This window comes from Thunnus albacares, chromosome 4 (genome assembly GCF_914725855.1).
Source record: "Thunnus albacares chromosome 4, fThuAlb1.1, whole genome shotgun sequence".
In the NCBI taxonomy this organism is placed as follows: domain Eukaryota; kingdom Metazoa; phylum Chordata; class Actinopteri; order Scombriformes; family Scombridae; genus Thunnus; species Thunnus albacares.
This window is the reverse complement of record NC_058109.1, coordinates 23387467-23409817: the sequence shown is the minus strand read 5'-3', so window position 1 is coordinate 23409817 and position 22351 is coordinate 23387467. Positions and strand designations below refer to the sequence as shown.

The 22351-nt window shown below is 41.8% G+C and overlaps 1 long non-coding RNA gene across 1 annotated transcript in view; it reads right to left on the bottom strand.

The window, feature by feature from the left end:
* The window catches only part of LOC122980045, a 67151-nt gene extending 45707 nt beyond the window's left edge, over nt 1-21444 (bottom strand). Inside the window, exons 1-2 of the long non-coding RNA XR_006402981.1 lie at nt 21131-21444; nt 283-2689 (exon numbers count right to left, since the gene is read on the bottom strand). This is a non-coding gene — a long non-coding RNA (uncharacterized LOC122980045). The remainder of the gene's footprint in view (nt 1-282; nt 2690-21130) is intronic.
* Between the last annotated feature and the right edge of the window lie 907 nt (nt 21445-22351).

Sequence of the window (22351 nt, the reverse complement as noted above, 5' to 3'; positions counted from 1 at the left end):
TGTGCACAATGAGGCTTTTGGAAGGAAGGCTTCTGAGGGATGCGTAAAGGGGAAAGTGTGAGAAATCAGCAGCAGAAGCCAAGAATCAAGAGTGGATGAGGGATTGAGCGTGAGGAAGATGAGACATGAGGTAAAGAGGAGATGAGTCCGAGTGTCAGTGTTGAGTAAAAGTAAGCAAGTGCGCTGAGTTTGAAAAGTGCCATGGGATGGATGAGGAGGACAGGTGTAAGATATGAACTTGTCTGAGTGCCAGAAGGAAAAAAAAAAGGCATCAGTGATTACCTAAAGAGCCATGGACTCAGGAGACAGCCGGCCTTTATGAAGGGATCAATAACCATTCATGGTTGGCTGCTCTGGAACCAGCAGTTTTTCCTCTAACGCACACAGATCAATACAGGTGATTATCAGGGTTAACCCTTCAGTCTCCGACTCTGATCTTTTTTCTCCAGACAGCAAGACATTTAGCTCGATATCCTTAGATAACAAGCTGAAGATTAAAACACATACAGGTTAGCAAAAAGTATTGACATTACAGCTAAAAGATGTTGGTTTGATACTGTACTCATGAGGAGTGGAATGATGGAAACAAATTGAAAATACTTTTCCAACTGAGACAAAGTCCCACAATGACCCTCTCTGAAATTGATTTCAGTTCAGTGCTACTGCACTTTTATGGTAAGAATCTGGCATAATGTCATTGTCAGCAGAGAAAGTAATGAAATAATGAGTTATTCCTCACCTTTTGGGCCCTCCTCTGCAACATTTGAGTGTGGTATTGTGTGTTTTGTATGATGATGCCCCTCTTGCCCCAGGTTGACTCTATGTCTAAGGTCAACCCCTCTCTCTCATTAGTTCTGACCCTCTGCAACCTCCTCTCATCTCCGGTGACACGTGGGTCAAACCAAACACACTAATTATGGGAATTCGAGGTGGAGAGTGTCAATGTTTATAAGCTAAAAAGAGGCAAATAATAATTAAAGCTGGGGTAAACAGTGGGTTATGACACTGTCTCATAATTCAGTTTTTCTCACCTACTCTTTACCATAATGTTGGATGCTATGAGAGACTCTATCAGGAAGTAGACACTCTGGATTATTTGGCTACCTGACAACAGGTAGCCAAAACTTTGATTGTCTTTATTCACATGAAGAACACCAAATGGACATTCATGGCACTCTTGTACACATCTGTACACACAGACACACACACACACACATGCATGCACTGCCAAAATTCAAATTCCCCATGCAAACTGTTTGCCCTGTGTCAGCCTTATGGACATTTATATGGCCAGACTCACACAAAGAGTCCAACAGCGCACATCAGAAAACATCTGATTCTCTTTATCACCGCTGCTTCTATTTCACACTGATCCAAAATAGACATACTTGCAGACGCACACAGGCACACACACACGATCTACCTCTGATCCAAAATACCTCTAGAACAAACAGAAAACAATTCCAGGCATTTTTTTCTGTCAGCCGCCAGCCAGAAGCGCGTGGAGAAATGGTTTACATGCTAGCATGGAGAGAAAGTAACAGCAATAGGCCTAACGATTTATTACAACCACACTGAACACACACACAGAAGCACACGTACACCACTTACACACTGCATGTGCACACACAAATATGGACATTCATGCCTATTCAATAAGCTTCCTAAACCCCTGATGGCATACTATTGAGTGACATGCAGAGAAACAGAAATATGAGGGGAAAAAAAATAATCGAGAGTGACAGAAGTGTTTTGCAATTCAAAGTCACTCAAAAAAACAATGTATATTCCGAAACAGTATGGTGCCGCTAAACAAAAGCGTATGGTTGGCGGCAGAAAGAGAAAAAGAGGTAAAGAGAGAGAGAGGAAGACAGAGAGGGGCTAAGATAACGAACCATTAAACTTGGCACCGCTGTCCAAAATCCTGAGGAGAGAGAGATAGAGCATCTTTAAACACTGTCATTTGACTTTGAACAAAGTGACTTTTGAAGTGAAAGAAGCCGTTTCCCCCTTTTTCCTTTTTTCCCTTCCCTCCACATTTTAATGCTCCCTGCTCTATCATGTAAATCCCCATTCAAATTAGTTGGGCATTAGAGCCCTCAGCAGTAATGTCAGAGAGACTGAATGAGATGGGGGACTTAAGCACCTAACGAACAATGAAATTCCCAAGCCTTGGGACAGGACAATTAAGAAGCAGGCTTAGCCAATGATGAAAATTTATTGCTATCTAATACATATTTCTATTTTCTGAACACTAACCAATTTGAATGTGATTAAGGGGGGTGGGGCGCTTCATTAAAGAGACGCTGGCTCTCAGAGGTCGCTGGGAGAGAAGCCTTTTGATGTTAAATTACAAATACGGAGGAGAAAGGCACTGCCATTGTCTTTTTGGGGTCCAAGTATTGTTTTCTGTGGTTCCCCTTAAACGGGTTAGTTAACCCCTCACTGTCCAGGAGAGATGCTAATATGAAGGGGCCTGGGGGAGCGAGAGGGGAGGAGGGCAGGAATGGAGAGGGCTTTTTAGTGGGATAATAGACAAAATAAATGCCTTAGCGTTTATTCCTTTCATCAGAATGAAAGCATCCATCCATTCATTGTTTCCTCCTTTTTCCTTGTGCGTCAGTCTGTCTGTTGGCCCTGCTCTCAGTGGGTGTCTTTAGCGCTGTTGGAGCCAGTTGCACAGGAAGCTCTGGTGAAGGGAAAAAGCACAGAAGGAGTAAAGCTAACAAGCCTGTTTGAAAACAAGACAATTCGTAGCAGATTCACACTTCATGCTGCCAATACATTTTGCCAAAATGTGATTTTATTCCACAACCACAGTAAGATGCAGTGATATATAGTGATTTCTTTTTTTTTTTTTTTGCCCGAACTCATCATGTGAAGTCTAAACGACACATTTAGCAGTCCCATTGTTAGGTTAAGGTTTTGTATATTGGTACTACAGTTCTGACACCTGTCCATTCTCTGGTGATAAAATAGAAGAGGCTCTGGTCCGCAGTGTTTTCTGTGCAAATCAGTGAAAGGAAGGCGCTGGTGGTCCGTGTATGGGCCAGCAGGAGTAAGAGGAGAACCCCAGGGCAGAAACCTCCAAGCTGAGAGCCAAGGCATCAGCGTCACGTTGTTTTCAGCCAGATATGAAGCTCTGGGAATGGCTTACCAGAATACTCAGAAAGAGGAGAACAACGCTTCTTTTGTTATTTAACTGTCCTGCTCTAAGAGAAGGACCATAATTCGGGTCGGAGAGGAGAGCAGCAAACTGTGCATATATCTTCTCCCCTGCAACACGCACCAGGGCCAGATTAATTTGCGTTAATAGATGCGTTCTCAGGCCTAGTTTGGAGGGGATAAAGGACATTTTCATTAACTTTCTTTATATTTAATGTTCAATTAGTTGCGGGTATAACCGGACCATAATCAGATGGAAATATGGGCAGGAATTAATGCCCCGGCAGGAAGAAAGAAAGACCAAGGGATTGGTATGCACCCAATGCAAGACGTGTAGATGTGTGTGTCTGCATGAGGTTATGTGTGTGTGCTTGTCTTCATGAGAGTGTAAAACCTGATGCTCAGCATGCATAATATTACAGTACAAAGGTATTAAATCTCATAAATATATTTATAGAGATTAGATGAGATATTTACATGAATACACAAATATGTGCTGTTGTGTCAGGAGCAATGCCGGTGGGGGAAAGAGAGAGAGAATGGAGGAAGTTTACGACAGCATAAAGAGAAAATGAATGACACGGAAAATAGAAAAATCAAACGCTTTATTGTGTGGGTGAGGCATGCTTTTATCATCCTGATAGGCAGTGTTTAGTGTCGTGTGTGTGTGTGTCTGTGACTGATGCGGCGTGTTGTGTTGCATGTCACGCCGAATGATAGGATTACTCATTTTCCCCTTAGCAGAACACAAATCACTCTTTTATCCGCCATCATTGAATCTTTCCAGGGTTAAGTGTTTATGTTCACAGCTTCTCACCACGCTCTGCGTGTGTGCATGTGTGTCTCTTTTGTGCATTTTGTTTGTGTGTTCAGCAGAATATTCCTTCAACCTTCAACAGCAAAGTGAAATGGCAGAAACTAAATGACTGCTAAAAAAACAGTGACGTCTTGTCTCTCGTCTCTACAGAGCCCTGAAGTGTGTGTGAGTGCATGCATTTTAATGTGTCTTTCCATCGCACACTAAGCAGTTTACTGACTGAGATGTTGAAACAGAGGGCTTGAAGAAGAAATGAAAAGACACAAGTTTCACTAACCAGCAGAAAACTGACTTAAAATGAAGTATTGCTTATGTGTGTGGGCGGTGTCACTATTTGTGTGTGTGTGCGTGTGTGTGTGTTTGAGGGTTGGGGGGGTTAGATATGAGGTCACTGTCTGGGGATTCATGGCCCGCAGTCTTGCATAGCACACACAATGAAGACGATGACAACAACTCATTCTTTGCCTGAGAAGATCGTGTAAAGCATCATGCCACTTCCTGTGAAGCCCGCTGGTGGCGATATAGCAAAGTCTTAACAAGCAGATTTTCATTCCACCTTGTCCGCTCTAACACTCTAATTCCTTTCTAGAGGTGGTTTAAGTGGAGGTTAAGACGTCACCTTTCTGATACACCTCGTGTCCTGTGCTGCCCCTCTCAATCCGCTTTGCAGCTTTTTTGACATTCTCTGCCTCTGTTCCTCTCCTTCTTTCTATCACACTGACACAAATATAATCACGAACACAGAAAAGCTGCTGCAGTAGTTCTGCGTGGGTAAGTAAGTTATGAGGATGTCGAACTGAATAGTAAATTCAGACATTATGCATCACCACAGAATGTACAACACATGAGCATACAGTAGATTTGGGTATGGACGGTAGGGACATATCCCTACCAATATAAAGGTGTTGTCAGGTGATCTCAAACAATCTAGCCGCTTTATCTCCACGTAATGTTAATGCTAAGATCTCTGTGTGTCTTCTGCAAAAAAGTATGCTATTATGATAAAGAGTGAAAGAGCACGATATGGGGGATACTCCACCTGATGATCTGGCAACCCTCAACTTCAAGCTGACTAGCAGCAGCTCGGCAGCAGCAGAAGTAGTAGTTGGTATTTATTAGCAGCAGTTACTATTTATAGTTTAAATGTTCCAAACGTCACAGAATTGAAAGCGACTCCACTGACAAAACTCAGATCATTTGATATTATATTTAATTTCAGGCATTAGGTGTTGTTAGCTAATTTGTGATTGTCACTCAGACATGCAGTTTAATTAAACAACTTTATTACTGTTGGTGAAAATTCCTCCCCAAAGCAAGTTAAGACATCTGGTCTGTTTTAAAGAGGAACCAAAGTGTCAGTAACTTTTCTATGAGTGGATCAGGAACAGAGTTATTACTGCATATCAGATATGAACATTATTTATAGGCTAAATTAGCCACAGCTTGTCAACTGTTTTGTTTGTGACAGTGGGGCATATTTTTTTTATGATAATCCTGTCGGCAGCAGCCTGAGCAGCACACAGACACACAGACAGGTGAGCTGCAGCCTCTCAGGTGAACTCTGATGTCATAGTGAAAGATCTAGCTGTGAGGTCAGGAGTTGAATGAAAAATAATACAAATAGAGGTTTTTGAGGTGATTTAAAGGTAAGTTTGAGCCATGAAACTCTTGAGTTACACAAACTGAAAGGACAGAATCTCACATGAGGTTTGAAAACCTTCCAGCAGCGAGTTACGGAGCAGCACATTACCTGCAAGTTTCTATACATTTATTTTATTATGACAGTATATGTTATTTTTGAATATCAATTTTGGTCTCAGATTTATAGTTAATTAGTTTATCAATAAAATAAAATATAAAAATCAGAGAAAAAAATCATCAATCACAAGTCCAGTTTCAGGCATGTCAGCAAATGTATAATCAGGTTATTTTGCATATAAAGTATTTTGCAGAGTCAGGCTCTTTATGTGTGTATGCGTGTGCGCACATCTGTGCCTATGAAAGAGAAAAGAGTGGTAGAGACCGAGTATACATACGCAATTATTTTAGCCGTGCAACAAAAACTGTCCTTACCAAAGTTAAAACCAAACCTACACCCTTGGTACGATAATTGTGAGCCTTCATACATAGTGAAGGAGGATGAAAAGAAAAAGTTAAATACTGTGTGTTCAGAAGGGTCACAAGGACAACGAGGGATCATCTGTCAAGGTTATGCTTCATCTTTTTTTCCTATTAGATCTAAGATATATAAATGTGTATTCTGTAATGAATAATAAAAGCCAAGATGAGAATCATTTGAGGACTCTGTCTGCCATGTTCTCAGAATTTCATATTCAAAAACACACTGCTTCAAGACATCAACCACACTCTATTAATTTATTTTCAAACCCCTTTCAGTGACTGGAATACTTTCTAGTTTGACAAGGACAGCTGTGGGATGACTTAACTTAGAGAAAGAGAGAGGAAGACACAGAGAATCTGCACCCGCAAAATGCTAACTGCTTGTATGCAATGTCCTCCACTTTTGAATTAATTTAATCAACATGCTATAATAAAAAAGTCTGATAACACTATGTGCATTTCATTAGTCCTTCATGTCTGTGCCATAATAAACTAGTGATAGATGAAAATAATCTTTAATCATAGTCAGTGAAATTTCTAGTCATTGGGAATGAATAGCAGATTTACAAATCCAATGTCCCCTCTGCTTGTATTGGCTTCAGTGTTTATGCACTCCATCCAAGTGAATTCCTTTCCTACTTTCAAACAATTTCATGCTCCAATTCCAAAGCCTACTGCTTCAAAGATAACAAGGAAACATGGAGGAAATTCTGATCATTTGGCTAAGATCCCCTCTGAGTTCATTAGCTGCCTGCATTAATTAAAAACAAACAGGATAAATTGACCACAAATGGAATTTTGGGTGAAATCTTGTCAGCAATCCAATAATGGTGTGAAAAAAATATCATTTCAATTACAGTGTAAGCTGTCTAAAGCTGGGGTCAGATCTGCTCCTCTCCATTGAACTTCAGGGCTTCCCAGGCTCTGTCTTGGTGAGAGTATCCAGGGACTTGAACACGGACGATTACTGAGGTAATTTGGCTGAAAGCCCACTTGAATTGGCCCAGACCCTCGATACTATCAGCTTCACAATTAACCAACAAAAACAGATAACCTCCAAATCTCTGCAAGCCGTTGCAGCTATAATAGCTCACCAGTCTTGCCCAACACACACACACACACACACACACACAAACACTGTACGTACACGCACACACATACTGTACATATACAGATACAGTACAGATGTACACACTTGCGAAATCACACACGAACGCTCGCACAAACCCAAATACACTGCAGGGATTTCAGTCCAATTAACATGCATGCAAAGCAATTTAGAACCCAACAAGATGTTTTTGTCTGACTGCTCCAGGGTAATTTAGCACTTCTGTTTCCACACAAGCCTGCCATGGAGGGAGGGGAGGAAGAAGCGAAGAGGGGTTAGAAAAGTGGAATGGATTTCTTGATTAAAACTGGCCTTTTTCCCCCTCTCTCTGCGTACAGAGGCGTGTGGCTGCGGCTACACACATGCAGCAAACATGCAGCGAATCCATATGCCCTAATACAGAGGCAGCATCATTGTTAATTTCCTTTGTTAGCTGTCTGCTCCCCTGGTCGATTTAATTTGTGGTGGTGTTTTAGTGAGCGGTGGTTAGGAATTGAATTAACAGACATTCGTTTGCTCGTGCATTCCTCTGTCTCCGTTCCGTTGTGTGTGTGTCAGGTCTACATACTCTTCAATAATTGGACTTAGATTACAGTTGATGTGAATGCATGATCACACTGATGCCTCTCTGCAACAGACGTCCGGAGATGGTTAGTTGCCTGACGTGATTTCTCTAACAGCTTGGCATTCATACCTAAATTATGACTGAGCAACAAGCAGAGAAACAGGACACTTGTAAATGTGCAAGGAATTTTTATGAAAACAAAGAGCACCTTTGGTTGATGCCTTGATCTTTTATTTGGCATCCCTGTGACTCAAACATCACTATCTGTCTCTCTATCTGACGCTCACATATCAGAGTTTTGTGTTGCTGACTTTTTCCACTGCGAGGTAATTGTTTGGCAGCGAAAGAGCGGTAAACAGATGGATGTGACAGGTGAGATGTGAAGATGCAAAGTAAGGAGACATTAAGGGGGAGACAGAAAAACACACCAGACAAATGCAGTGAAAAAGAACAACAGAGCACAAATCTGGGCCTCCCACCTTCATAACTTCCTCCTCCTCATTCCTTCTTCACGTAATTAAACCTATAGTCACTTTCAATTAGCTAGCCTTTCTCCCCGTGCACGCCTTTATGCAAAAATTAATTAGTCAATTAGCCAATTAACATGTGAGCAGGTCTTTGTGTTAACGAGGCTTTTACAAGCTGTGGCAACCCTGCAGTAATGGCAGACAGGCAATAGATGCCATGGGACTAGTTTACACCACACATATTCTGCACAACCAGGCTGCTGGCACACCATCCTGGAACACAAGCACACACACACACACACACAGACACACACACACACACACACTTTAAATTACTCTGCTGCAAACCCTTGACTCATACTCCACACAGCAGATGGACTTGCTTGCTTATTTTAGACCAGTGCAGTGATTAGATGTCTTTCATTAGGTGAATCAAGTATGTTGGGACTGGACTGGAGTGAAGCCAGCAGTCCCAGTAGACTCCTAATGTTGCCGCATTGAGGCCCACCGCTCTACACTGTTCCCGCTAAAAGCGCCGGCCCTTCCTCTATTAGGCCCAGACCACAAATCACAGCAGTTTATTTTTACTGTACATTGTACACAGACCCCCCCCCTCCCCCTAGTCAAATAATATGTGTGCCCTCTCTTTCTTACTCTCACACACAAAGACAGAAACGTGCACACAGTCCAGTTGTATCGGCATGCGTCTGTTCTGTGTCTGTGTATAAATACAGCCAAGAGACAGCAGTAATGGCTCCTGCTTCAAATAAACAGAGAGCAGAGAAGCCTCCCATCCCTGCTTCCCTCTGACCTAAATCACGGCTGGACGGACACCCCACTTCCTCACGCTGGACGTTCTCAAGGAGACCAGGGCTCCGCTACCAGAGCTCTGTGTGTGTATGTGTGTGTGTGTGTGTGTGTATATGTGTATCTGTGAATAACTGGAAAGGGCGAGCGAGAAAGAGAGGCAGTGAGGGTTGAGGGTTGATATATTCCACATGTTGCTCACAACCCAGACACAACAACTCCTCGGCATTAGGAGGAGTGTTATGAAAAAGAGAGGAGGCTGGGAGAAGTTTCTGCTGGTGAGTAGAGGGAGTTATCGAGGGTATGAGCTGGTGGGGGTGGGGAAGGAACAACACCCAGGCTTTTAGGAGAGAAAAAAGGAGGAAAAAGTGTGAGCTGCGTAGGTTTTAAGTGTGTTGAGATGAGGAGGGGGGGTGGGGGGGTGGGGGGGGTGGAGGGTGTAAAGAGGAGGAAGGCGTAGAAGCAAATGAGGAAAGGTCGCGGAAGGTTCACGTAAAAAGCGCCCTCTGATCAGCAAAACTGTGACCAAAAAAAGAACCTGTCATTTCAGGCTCAACTCACACAAATACACACCTACGCACACGCACACATTTTATGCTGGTAGCGGAGATCTCTCTGTCAGTAAAGAGCACCGGCCTCCTTGAGAACGTTTATTTTCCCGTTCCGTCAATCTAAACAATCCCTTAAAAGGGATTGCAGATGTTTATAGGGCTTCACAGAACAAATGCTGCCTTTCTGACCTGCAGATACACACACACACACACTCTTACACACAAGCATGCAAATATACACACACACACACTCCCCCCAGCGGAAGAAACAGATGCAAGCGCTTGTAATGAAGACACACGCCATGAAAGAGGAAGGCAGGCACAGAGGATGGGACCACAGCTTAGTGTCACTGACATAATAAACAGTTTTACTTAAACATACAGATGATGTATGTTGTATGATCAAATTTCATTAATTAATAGCCACTCGTCTAACTTTAACCTGATCAGATAAATGAGAGTGTGTAGAGGGTTCTTTTCACAGAAGAAATAAAAGAAGAGGAAAGGAAAGGCTGTGTGTGTTTGCCTGTTTTTTTTAAAAGGCTTGTTAAAACGGCTGCCCGCTCTGCCTGGGCTCTAAAGCCACTCAGACAAGCAGTGTTTTAGTGTAAACACACACAGTGGTTTTCCCCTTACATGGCCATGTGCTGCCAAACTGTGTTTGTGTGTGTGTGTGTGTGTGTGTGTGTGTGTTGAGGATGGGTGATTATGGTCATTATTAACCTGCTCAGTGTTTGTGTGTGTGTACTGGAGGGAGCTCATGTTCAAGAACAATGTTGTTTATACAGTGCCAGGTATTTTATGTCATCGACACTGTACCCTTTTACAGGGCGTATCTCTCATCTCACACACACACACACACACACACACACACTGCTGTAAGCGCTCTGCGGTTCGGGTTTATTCGCACCCAAAAAAAAATCCATTTGGCAAAAGCAGCGAAGAGTAAATGGTACGTTTAAGTGCAACAACTTCTGAGCTGCGGGGAGCTCGTCATTTTTGTGGGACAATATCTTCTGGCTCTCTCATACACTCTGCGCCAGTGGTCAAATAATTTTCAAAATTGGTGACTTTAAAAAACTTTATCCGGGATTCTTTTTGATTGCTCTGACACTTTCACCGTTAGTTCATTAGTTCTATCTGTGGCCATATATGGCAAATAAATGAAGTTTGAGTGTTTTTATAGCCTTAAGACAGTGCAGTCTCCTATCAGAGGATAATGTGTCTTTATGATAGTGACTATTATAACTTTGGGCAGTCAGACAGGGACACAGGGGAGTGTGAGGGGTTGGGAGCGGGAGGGGTTGGGGGGGGTGGGGGGGATCCCCTAAGTCTTGGTAATGAAGCTCAATCCATCTCTCTTCCCTCACACACACACACACACACACATATGCACACACTCAAATTGGCTAACTCTTGAGGCTCCAAAGGCACCATTGTGATTACGACCAGTTGGCCATGAAAAATTAACAGGTTTATCTCTTTCCCCTCTCTCTCTCTCTCTCTCTCTCTCTCTCTGTCTCTCTATACTCTGTGTCTCTCTGCCCCTCTCTTTATGGTAGTTACTCTTTGTACACCCCCATCCCCCTGTTCTGTCCATCTCCACCCGTCTCTACCTCCAGCCCAGTGATACTTTTCCAATTTTCCTTCAGTGTCTCCCACTGAGCCCAGGGGAGGACTGGGGGAGAATGGAGCTGTGATTAAGTTGATACATTCTAGATAATAAAAGCAGAATGGCTATCATTCTCTTCTCTCTCTTGTACGCAAGAGAGCTTCAGCCCCTCCGCCCCACCCCGCGCGCCCCCTTCTCTCTCTGCTGTGGGCAGTTTGGACACTGATAGACGAACCATATGTAAGGACAATGGATGGGAGACAGTGCAAAGATGAGAGGGAATCGCCTAGATATGTACAGACGGGTTCCTTCTCCTCTCTTTGCTTGATATCATGCATTACGTTTCCACTTGGCGGTGTCACACATGTTAGAGTCAGCAGGAGATACGCTCAAGTCCTCCTATCAGCTAAAGCGTCTGTCTGTCCTCCTGCCTTTTTTATTCTCTGCTTTTAGTCCCTATTCTGCACCACAAGCTGTCTGTGTAATGCATTTTTTTTTGTCCATGTGAATTTCTCAATTCTCAAATTGATGCCACCGCTAACATGACTGTGTGCATTATTGACAGCAGCAGCGTTTATTCCAGCCCCTTGGGTGTAAATAAGTGCCTTGTTGACACTGTGCTGACTGTGAACTCAAACAGGCTTTTAAGGGTGAAAAAAGGTGCCAATTAGGACAATAACACTTGTAACAGTGTCGCATGTGAAATTACAGAAACAACTCTCACACATGAAGCTCCGTTCTGTCTCACATCATCCTGCTTTCATAACCTGAGTTGAGGAATATGTTTTTCTACAGAACACCTTTTTATTTAACTAAAAGAAGCCAGAGTTCTCAGATGTATTTTATTTGTTTCTCTTTGTTTTATTGAAGAACTTTGCCTGAATAAAATTGGCAAAAATATAATTTAAAACAGAAACTCTGATCAAAGAATGAGCAAAGAAGTGTGTACAAGACTACAAATCTGAGTAAGCTTTCAGGACTTCAGTTCTGTGCAACGGACACATTTTGATTGGAAACAAAAAAGTTTTGACAAGCAGTTCTTGGTATTAGTGTTATGCTGCAGTGAACACTGCTAAAAGAAGTCTCTGTATTTACCATATTAGATGAACATGAACACTTTGTAAAGTGGGTTTTATATAACAAATACAGACAACTGACTTCTGAGTATGAGGACCTCTTGAATTTCACTATTCACAAACCATAAAATATACAGTAATTCTCTTTCTGTCCCAACAATAGTTTTTTATTTCTCACTTCTTCCTAGTAGGCACATACCTGTACCTATCTCTACACACACACACACACACACACATACTGAGCCCACAATTACAATGTAGTCAAAGAAGAACTGTCAGTCAGTGACCTTATCATTTATGATGGTTCCAGTCCAGTCTGCAAAGCCAGGAATCACAGCAATCTTTATGTTACTGTCTACCTTCATTCCACTCTCACTAAGTCTTAATATTACAGTAATATAAACTCACTGTCGGCAGGGGAAGATCCCCTAAATATTGAGATGCTTAGACTTTAATGGCACAAGAACTGGCCTTGACGCTGTCCCAAAATACACGCACACACACTCACACACACACACAAAAGGGTCCGGTAAAAACAGTCCAAGGGGAAACGGACATTCGAGTGCTCTTCTGCCAACGGAACACTTTGTTCCTCCAGAACGTAAACATACTGATTTATCTCAACAGCTCTCTTCAAACACGGCCGCCTCTCTTCCTCTCCTCCTCTTCTCCTCTCTTCTGCAACCTCTCTTTCTCTCCAGCTCAGTGCCCTGCTGCACCCCGCTGCCCTCTCTCACTTTGGGAACTTGTGATGTCTGTGTTAACGCTCACAAACACTGGCGGCCTCGTTCTCTTATTCTCTCTGTCTCTCTACCTCGCGTCAGTACTGTTCCCATGCTAAAAAAAAAAAAAAAAAAAAAAAAAAAGCTTGCCCTCTCACACACTCGAACCCCTCGCACCAGCCCCTGCACGAGGTGGAGAGATGCTGAGAGCAGCTTTGGAATAAAATGACGAATCAAGCCCTCCAAAACTAAGGATGACCACTCTCTGTACCTACCATGCACTCCAGCTGGCCTTTCCTTTTTTCCTACACCCTCATTCCTTTTACAGGCTAGCTAAATACATGCCACCCTCTGTTTCCCTTTCCTTTTCTCTTTCTCCTCTCTCCCAGGATACAAGTTTGATGGCTTGCACTGATTCCAACATCACAGCCAGACTGACAGTTGACATTCTCTCTTCTTTAAAAACCTGTCCTGCTCCTTTATTTCCCTCGCTCTGCTCAGATTGCCAGACTATTGTCAAAGGTATAGCACTGGGGTGGGGGGGGGGGGGGGGGGGGGGGGGGGGGGTGGGGGAGCAGGAAGGGAAAGAGGGGGAGGAGGGAGTGGAGGGAGGGAGAGATAGCAGCTTCCATAGTCTTCTGATTGTGTGATTTCAGGGATTGGGGTGAGCAGAAAAGAAGGTAGAGCAAAAGTGAAAGCAGAAAGTGTATGGAAAGAATAAAAGAGACAAAAAGTATGTGGGAGAGGAGGTAGATAATACTATACTGGCGGTGTCACTTGCTTTCATTCATTCATTCATTCAAGACTTCTTCTTACAACACATATCTTACTAACAAATACAGATGCTGAATATCAGTGACAGTAAGAGTGCAAAAAAAAACCCAAAATTGTTCTTTTCCCCCACCTGCTGTTAGCTTCTGTGTACATTGTTTACATCTCTCATGACTTCCTCTGCTCTTTTCTTTCTGTCTCCCACCTCTCTCATGGAAAGATTTCCACAACAAAAGACACAGCTCTTGTAATTGAGTTTGTCCATGTGGAAAAACAATACAAGCCAGAAAAATACTTAATGCCTGGTATTTTGTATACATGTCAGATCGCATGAGTGTAAGTTTAAATTGGGACCGTTAGTGCATTGTGTGTAAAAAAAAAAAAAAAAAAAAAAAAAAAAGAGGTAGAAGAGCAGGGTAGAGAGGAAAGGAGAGGAAATGGAGAGGCACGGTGCTTACAGTAAATGCTCTACACATGGAAATGGAAAACTTCTTCAGTTTTATCAACAGTGGGTGTTGAAAAATGTGTTTGAGACTATGTATAAGCACCAAACCGAAGACTATCTGTGACTGTTTTATCTGTTTACTTTGCTATATTTATTGTCAGTTGATAATAAAAGATTCACTCTAAGTTTGTATTAGCTTTTACAGCAGGTCTTTGCCATGCAGGAAGTCATTTGTTTTATGCTTCTAATAGCAGCAGCAATTGAAATAAATAACAAGGAAACACTTACGCAGACACACTACACAGGGCCGCAACCCAAGATGTCACAACTCTCCAACACAAACTTAGTGCTTGTATTCCTCTTTATTCCTGTCTTTATTAAGACAGACAAGATCATAGCACAGTTGTGTGGGATGAGTGGAAATAAAAATATTTGTCCACCACAAATCTATTTTGTTTTTTCATTTGGTTGCTAATAAATGTTGACACTAATAAGTGGACATTGTAGGGTTACATTTCTGTCAATGAATATTATTTTTACTAAATAAAAACAAGCACAGTGGAGGTTGAAGGTTCAAGCCAGTGGCAGCAGAAAATCTTTTTTCTGTCTCCTTTTTTTTTTTTTTCTGAAGAGGCGTCTCCCCTCTCAAGCCCTTACCCCCACTTTTCCTCTCTCTGCCACTCGTCCGTCTGTGTGATGTGTTTAAGCCAATCCCATAATAAAGGATGCGGCCATACATATTCATGATAGAAATCTAGTAATTAGTAACCCCCCCCCCCCCTTTCCATGCACACACATACACACACGCACACGGGCCTCATGCATATGTATGTCCTTGGCAAACAAAGGCAGTGGCAGCGTGGGGCATTCTCTATTAACACACACATCCACGTGTGATGGCACAGATAGCAGCCCTGCCACTCATACACACACGCACATGTGCAAACACATCTATGTGCATGTACACAGACACACACACTCTTATTCACACACACACACACACACACTGAGAGATGGCAAGGTTGAGAGGGGAGGGGTTTCCCTCTCTCATCAATAGAGAACCTATAATTTCCTTTGGGTTGAAAAACAGCCTTAAACACAGACTCAGATCAGCGCTGACTCCCAACTACTCACTCATTCATTGTCTGACACACACACACACACACACACACACATACATACACTGACAGCCCTGCATCACTATTGCATCACATTTAACAAAAGACAGTGAGGCATATTTAAGAATCCAAACCCTGGTGGGACGCTGCCTCCTCAACTCCCATCTCTCTGCAAACACTCCTACACACACATACACAATCACCCACTCCCTGAATGTTATCTCTCACTGAACAAAAACAGCTGAATGCAAGTGAGAATTGGAACAATCAATGTAAAATGATTGCGTCATGTGAAGCACGTCTGTTGCTTTGAACTGAAAGGGTTGGTGGGTTTAGCTTTTGTGGAACGGGGGTTTTATGCCATCTGACATCCTGAGCCTTCCAGCGGAGAAGTTTCGTTCCAGTTTTGCTGAATTAGATGATACAAAGACAAGGAAGACAGGTGAGGTGAGGAATGAGTTATAGGTGACAACAAGCTCAGGGGGGGAGGGAGGATTTGACAAACTAAGACAGAGAGAGTGGGGTGATACTTTATGCAACATTTCTCACCAAAAAAGCTATTTTGTTAGACTACTTCTTACTGTCTTATCTGTCTTTATCTGTTTGATTTCCTGTTATACTTGAGGATGCAAACAGGCACCTGCACTTGTGCACTTAACTGTACATGTCTAACTCTTATGGTCACACAAGACCAAGTGACTGACAGATTGTACAATATAATTCTTTCTTTTCTTTTCTTTCTTTCTGAAATCCAGTCAACTTTGGAAATAAGATGTCAGCGGCATGCAGAAGAGACAAAACATTCTACTTTAAGGAGAAAAGATGTAGTTGAACTTTAGAAATGTTACTCTTACAAGTACTTTAAACACATTGGCTTATCTGAGTCCAACAGGCAATTTATTTGGAGTGAAGATGTATTTATGGCTACCCACAACTAAAGTAAATACACCTGCACAATGTAACAAACACCCCCAGGAAGTTTGGTTCAGTTTTACCGACCTGGTGAAAGTGAGGCCATCGGGCAAAAACAATGCCAAACTTATTCCATCATTGCTGAAGAAAGAAGATGGCAGCAGGGAGCGGAAAAAGAAAAGGAAAGTAGGTCAGAAGGACTGCAGTGCTGCACACCAGAGACAAATGGATTATTTCTTCACTTTGCAAAGGAAAAAAGCCAGGACAGTGATGAATGAATTACAGTAAATTAATTAAAACATCTGGCATGGACTCTCCTCTAAATTTTAAAATGTGACAGAGACTGTTTTCTTTTTTTCTCTGTAGAGTACAAAGATGTTTCAGACACTCACTCCTTTTTTTAACTTCATGGAGGGCTGCATAGTACACATGGGATAAATGTAGAGCTAGATCCTGAAAATAGAAACCTCACTTAAGATTGTCGATCACTCATAATGCTCCTTTTATTGAATTTCTGTAGGTAAACAAAGCCAACACTGTTGACCTCACATATACTTTATATCATGGGTCAGCAATTAGGTTCAACCATGTGCCAGTTTTTTCAAGATTGTTCACTAGGGGGCTGTTAACTGGTGGAGTAGAAATGCCAGGCCTATGTGTTTTGTTTATTTCTTTTTCTATCAGGTCTCCGATAATGGCACGGTCGACACAAACAAATAAAGGCCGGCCCAAAAACAGGCTGAGGAAAAAATAAGGGGGATCAACTCCTGGCTCCTGTTATATAATGTGCATGCCAGTTAAACAGTAGTTACCTGGATGTAACTCCAGTTCTATGAGTACATGCAGAGCCCTCTAATGTAGGCTACATTTCCACCGTTTTAATTTAATAAATTCTACATTGTACATTGTATTATTTTCACTCAAAGCCGACCATCACAGGGAGGGGAGGGGGATGGAGGAGACGTGATATCACGGAGATAACACCCATATTTTAATATGAGCATACATTCATGAGCATGCTACCCGCATGTTACAGCTAAGTGGTGCATTGCCAAAACGTTTGGGGTGGAACTTAAGCACCAGAATTATTGTTCCGTAAATCAGAGTAAGTAGATTACCGGTAATGCAATAACAAAAATTTAGAGCAAACAAAAGCAGATCAGAAAACAAGGAGGCTTCATACTTAAATATGAGCAAATACTCTTATCAAACAAGGGGAAATTAGAAATAAAGGCCTCTCTCTAGTATAAGCATGCTTCCAATAAAGGCCTACTACCATCTGCAGTTGAGGTAAATAAAGGCCCTGGCCACTATTAGAGAAAATACGGTATTTTTCCAATTAGTGAGTGAGGGCTAACAGCTCATTTACTCATTTGGCTAAAATTACCCATAGGTGTATGAATTTTCTGTGTTGGACTTCGAGCCAAGAGGCTTTATTGGTTATCCACGCATGATCAACAGTGGCCTCCTTCATTTATGGTTGATTGAAAGTATTGGTATTGTTGCCTTAGAAAAAAATGGCCCCCACACAACATTTCTGCCAACCACTTGTGTTTGTGAAGAACAAATCTGTTCGCATGGTCGCATAGGCTTAAGTTTTGGAATAAAAACAGTGTTGGAATTCATGTATTAAAGTGTAATTTCTGGTAGGTTTATTAGACTTAATTTCAGCACTGTGCGCTGTTCAACCATAGTTTAGTTTTAATGGCTCTCCTGGTGTGGGGGCAGTATTAGATGTACTAAGGTTATATTACAATAATTTGGATTTATAGGAGCCTTGTGTTTATTTTCTTATCTATAGTAGATTTGTGAAAAATTATCTAAAAGTTTTGATGTAAAACTATGAAAATCAAAACTTTCATCAGGCTGGATTTAGTTCATGGGCCGCTATTTGCCTCCCACTGCTTTATACATTTATAACTTTTAGCAAATTTAATTTCCTAATTCTGAAGGTCATACAATATGCTCTCCTCAGGAGGGACAAAGTTGTCAGAAAGATTATAAACCATAAAGGGCAAATTTGGGGGTTGCAGGGTTTTTGCCAGGGCACAGACAATAGAACTGTCTGTGCTCAGGTAGCCACAGTCCAGTGAAACTATTTGAACAGCACCGCCAGCTGAGAGTGCTCTCTTTCCTTATTATCACATCCTCAAATGTACGCACACGAACGGACACACACGTACACGCGTTCGCACACAGAGAACAGCCTAACGCTTTCTGAACAGGCTCATCTGAAGTTGTAATAGGTCAGGTATAAAGGGCTTTTTTGTGTGCATGTCAATCAGAGAAGTATGAAAGCCTATGAGCATGCAGAGAAAATGAGAGGTTTGCCACAAAGAAACATTCAGCCGCCTAAAATAATACCGCTCAACAGCCATTCAGAGACTCTCTCACTTTAGCATATGAATCATAGTGAATAATCAAGTCTCTACCGGGGGAAAGGCCTTTAAATGAGATGGCAGCAGCATTGCTAGGTGCAAAACAGAATAAATGAGTCACGATAAAGATCTGATGTTGCTGTGTTCAGGTATTTGCAAGGTTTTTATTATGTCCGGTGAAGTTTTGAGGCGGCAAGTTCGCTGCTGCGAAGTCGTTGATCTCAGACAAAATTAACAAATAGTCTTGAATATGGAACATGTTTCTTTCCGTAAGTAGAGAGGTCGGAAAGCCCCACTCCTCTCACTGGACATACAATGACACACCCCCACTGGGTTAAGTTTTTGGTTTGTGAGGTAAATAATGCCTGAAGAAGACAGAGGAGGAAAGAGAAAGAGATGTGAGAGAGGAGGAGGAGGAGGAGGAGGAGGAGCAGGAAATGAACTAAACTCTGGTAAACTGCACCTGCAGGGATCTCCTCCTGTGTATAATGAGAGTGTTTAATGAGTGCACACTGCTTAACGCCTCCATGTGTGAGCGTTTGTGTGTGTGTGTGTGTGTCTGCATGTATGTGTGCGTGCATGTGGCTGAGTGTGATAATTGAATAGAGACACAGTCTTCATTCCAGCCCCCAGCGCCCGCACAGGGAAAATAATTCATGAATACATTTCGTGTATCCGTCACACATTTCTGTTGTTCAAGTTGCTCTCTTCTGTTCCTGGCGATGGGTATATAGAGTGCCCATTGACAAACTGGGGGAATAATATTGCAGTTAAGTGGTCTAATAAAAATGAGAAATATGAATAATTAAAACATATTACTTAATATAAATGCAGGTGGAGTTAAGCTCTGTGGCATAAAGGCCTAAATAAGCCACTCTGGCTGAGTGAAAAAAAAAGCCAGCACGTTCTGGGAGTTTTACAGGGCTTCCTGTAGGCTTAAACACTCGACTGCATATGTGTGTGTGTGTGTGTGTGTGTGTGTGGGAACATGTGCTGATGTAAACAAAACAAGCGGTGAGACAGACGATGCAAAACAGGAAAGCAGGAAAACGACAAAGAACAAATACAATTAAAAGTGGGACAATGTAATGAGATGTTTATTGCGTGGAAAAGACCAGTGCATGAAAAAAAGGGAACGTGAGAGTGGGATAAACGATGAGAGGGGGAAAGAGAGAAAGAGGGAGGGAGGAGAGAGGTGGTGGAAGAGATGAGCAGCTCAATTTATCAAACCCCCTTTGCTGGGGGAGACTAATTAATTTGTTTGTGTGATTGCTGGTCCACACAGTTCACATATACACACACACATATACTGTGACACGCACGTAAATGCACACGCGCCACTGTCACCTAACCAACATGTTGGACCTCAGCACACACACCGACAAAGTGTACACCTCTCTCATTCCCTCTCTTTCATTCATGCCCTCCTTTATCTTTCAGTCTCTGTTTTAATATCTGGTTTTCTCTCACTATCTCAGTTTTCACTTTACATGATCTCTCTCTTTCTCTTGCTCTCCCTCTCTCCCTCTGTGCTCCACAGGTTTGTTAAGTAAACTTTATTGAGGTGATTTTTACTGTGCCTCGCAACAAAAGCAGAGTCGATCAAAACAGGAACCTTGAACAGTTCCGCCATATAATATCTGCTGAGACCGAAGATGCACGAAAAAGAAGAAGACCATGACAACTGGGTCTTTTGTTTGGTTCCCTGCTGAACATGAATTTCACAAAATTAAATGAATAAATTGACTGACTGAGTAATTACATACATAAATATCACAGATAGAGACAGAAATCAGTGACACAGGTCAGTATTTAAAGTCACAAAAATAACTCAATTTCTGTGAATGAGCAGAAAACAAAATAGTTACCAATTTCTCCAGCAAACTTCAGTTAATTGTTTGATAAAGTTTATGTCCAAAAGAATGTGTAGAGGCCTACAGGCCAATAATGTTATACATTTACAGAACCCCTTGCAATATTAATTGTAACATGCCTTACAAAAGAGTTTTATTCATTGCAATGTAAAGTTTTTTTGAGTTTTTGTTTTGTGACTGAGTGTAAAATTTTGATGATATGATATTAAGGATATTTGGATAACATCATCCTGGCCATACATTCAGCAAAATTGATTCCACTCGTATGTTTTAGCGTCAAAATTCTACTTTCCCAAGCCCTTCTAAAAACTTTTCCCCATGTGACCTGATGTAGGTTTCTGCATGATGACATTTCTACGTATAAAACGATATAAACCCCTTAGCTCGCCTAGCCAGTAGCCAATGAGACAGACTGAGCAGTCACTGTTGCTGCTTCTCTGCTAAATGTGCTAACTGACACACAAACACACACACACACAGATGGAGTACTCACTGTTGGTGCTTCTCCGCTAAACATGCTAATAGACACACACACACACACTCACACAGACGGAGCACTCACTGTTGCTGCTGCTCTGCTTAACATGCTAACAGACACACATACACAGATGGAGCACTCACTGTTGCTGCTGCTCAAATTTTCAAAAATAAACTCTGAGCTCTCTTCCTGCCAGTAAATGGCTCCGGATCAGAGTAGAGTCCGGTGTGACTCGCCAGTGTTATTTGTCCCTAAGCTTGGGCTCTGCTCCCAGCTCTCTCCTCCAGAGCTCCTGGTACTTAGCAGTGTGTGTGTGTGTGTGTGTATGTGTGTGTCTCTGTGTGTGTTTGCGGCTGAGTGGGCTAGGTTATTAATTTAGGCTTGTATTAACTTCTGTGGTGTAAAACCTTAACCTCACACAAATAAAAATATTGCACCTTTGGTAGATCCTGGTAGTAACAAAATTAAGTTTTACTTGCTAATATTGCTCTTAAAGTTAGTTATAGTGATACAAATATAAAACCTAGATAATACCTTATAGCAAGCAGTTAACTAGCTAACTAACTTTTAACCAACATTAACCTAATGTTTGTGAGCTTTATTAGTTTATAGCTAACATTAAGCTAACGTTTTAACGTTAGCAGTAGCTTAGCTAATTGTGTTTTTATTATATTATGTTTTTGTAAACATAAAAGTTGGTTCTGCTTTTTTTTTTTTTTTGGTAGTTGGCTTGAATTAAGCAACATTGATGTTTCCTGACTAACATCAAAATATGTATGGATGCACGCTCATTCTAGACTAGCATTCGCTAAATCATTATTTTATTGCCTGCTGCAGCTGCTGGCAGAGTGGCGGTAGTAGATTGGCTGGCCAGAATGTCAGATCAGCCTGAAAGCAGGTCATTTATCATACTTCAAACGTCTCTGGAGGCACACAAACACAGGAATTTGATTAATAGCAATGATTTGGGAGGGGGCATAGAGGGGCTATTTTGTTTTAAAACAGCACAGATAGCCTAATGATGCGCCTCATATCTATTAGTAGGCATTATGCACTACTGTGTAGAACTGCATTTTTGATTTCATATATTCCGTGCATCTTTTTGTAATGTACTAATTTAGTGTCACCTGTATTGTAGTAAGACTACGAAACAAATAGGCCTATTGATGATTGTTTTTGTCCCCTTCAAGCTTGTTACAGCACTCAGGTGTAGCTTAGATCTGTACTCATACTATCCATTGTTGAGTATATTTGCCTTGTTTGTTGCTGTCACTGATTTTATTCACACTATAGTATCTTAGACTAAATCTATCAGTCTGAATTGTTTTTTTATATGTACATTTGAGATAATAAAAAACAATAAC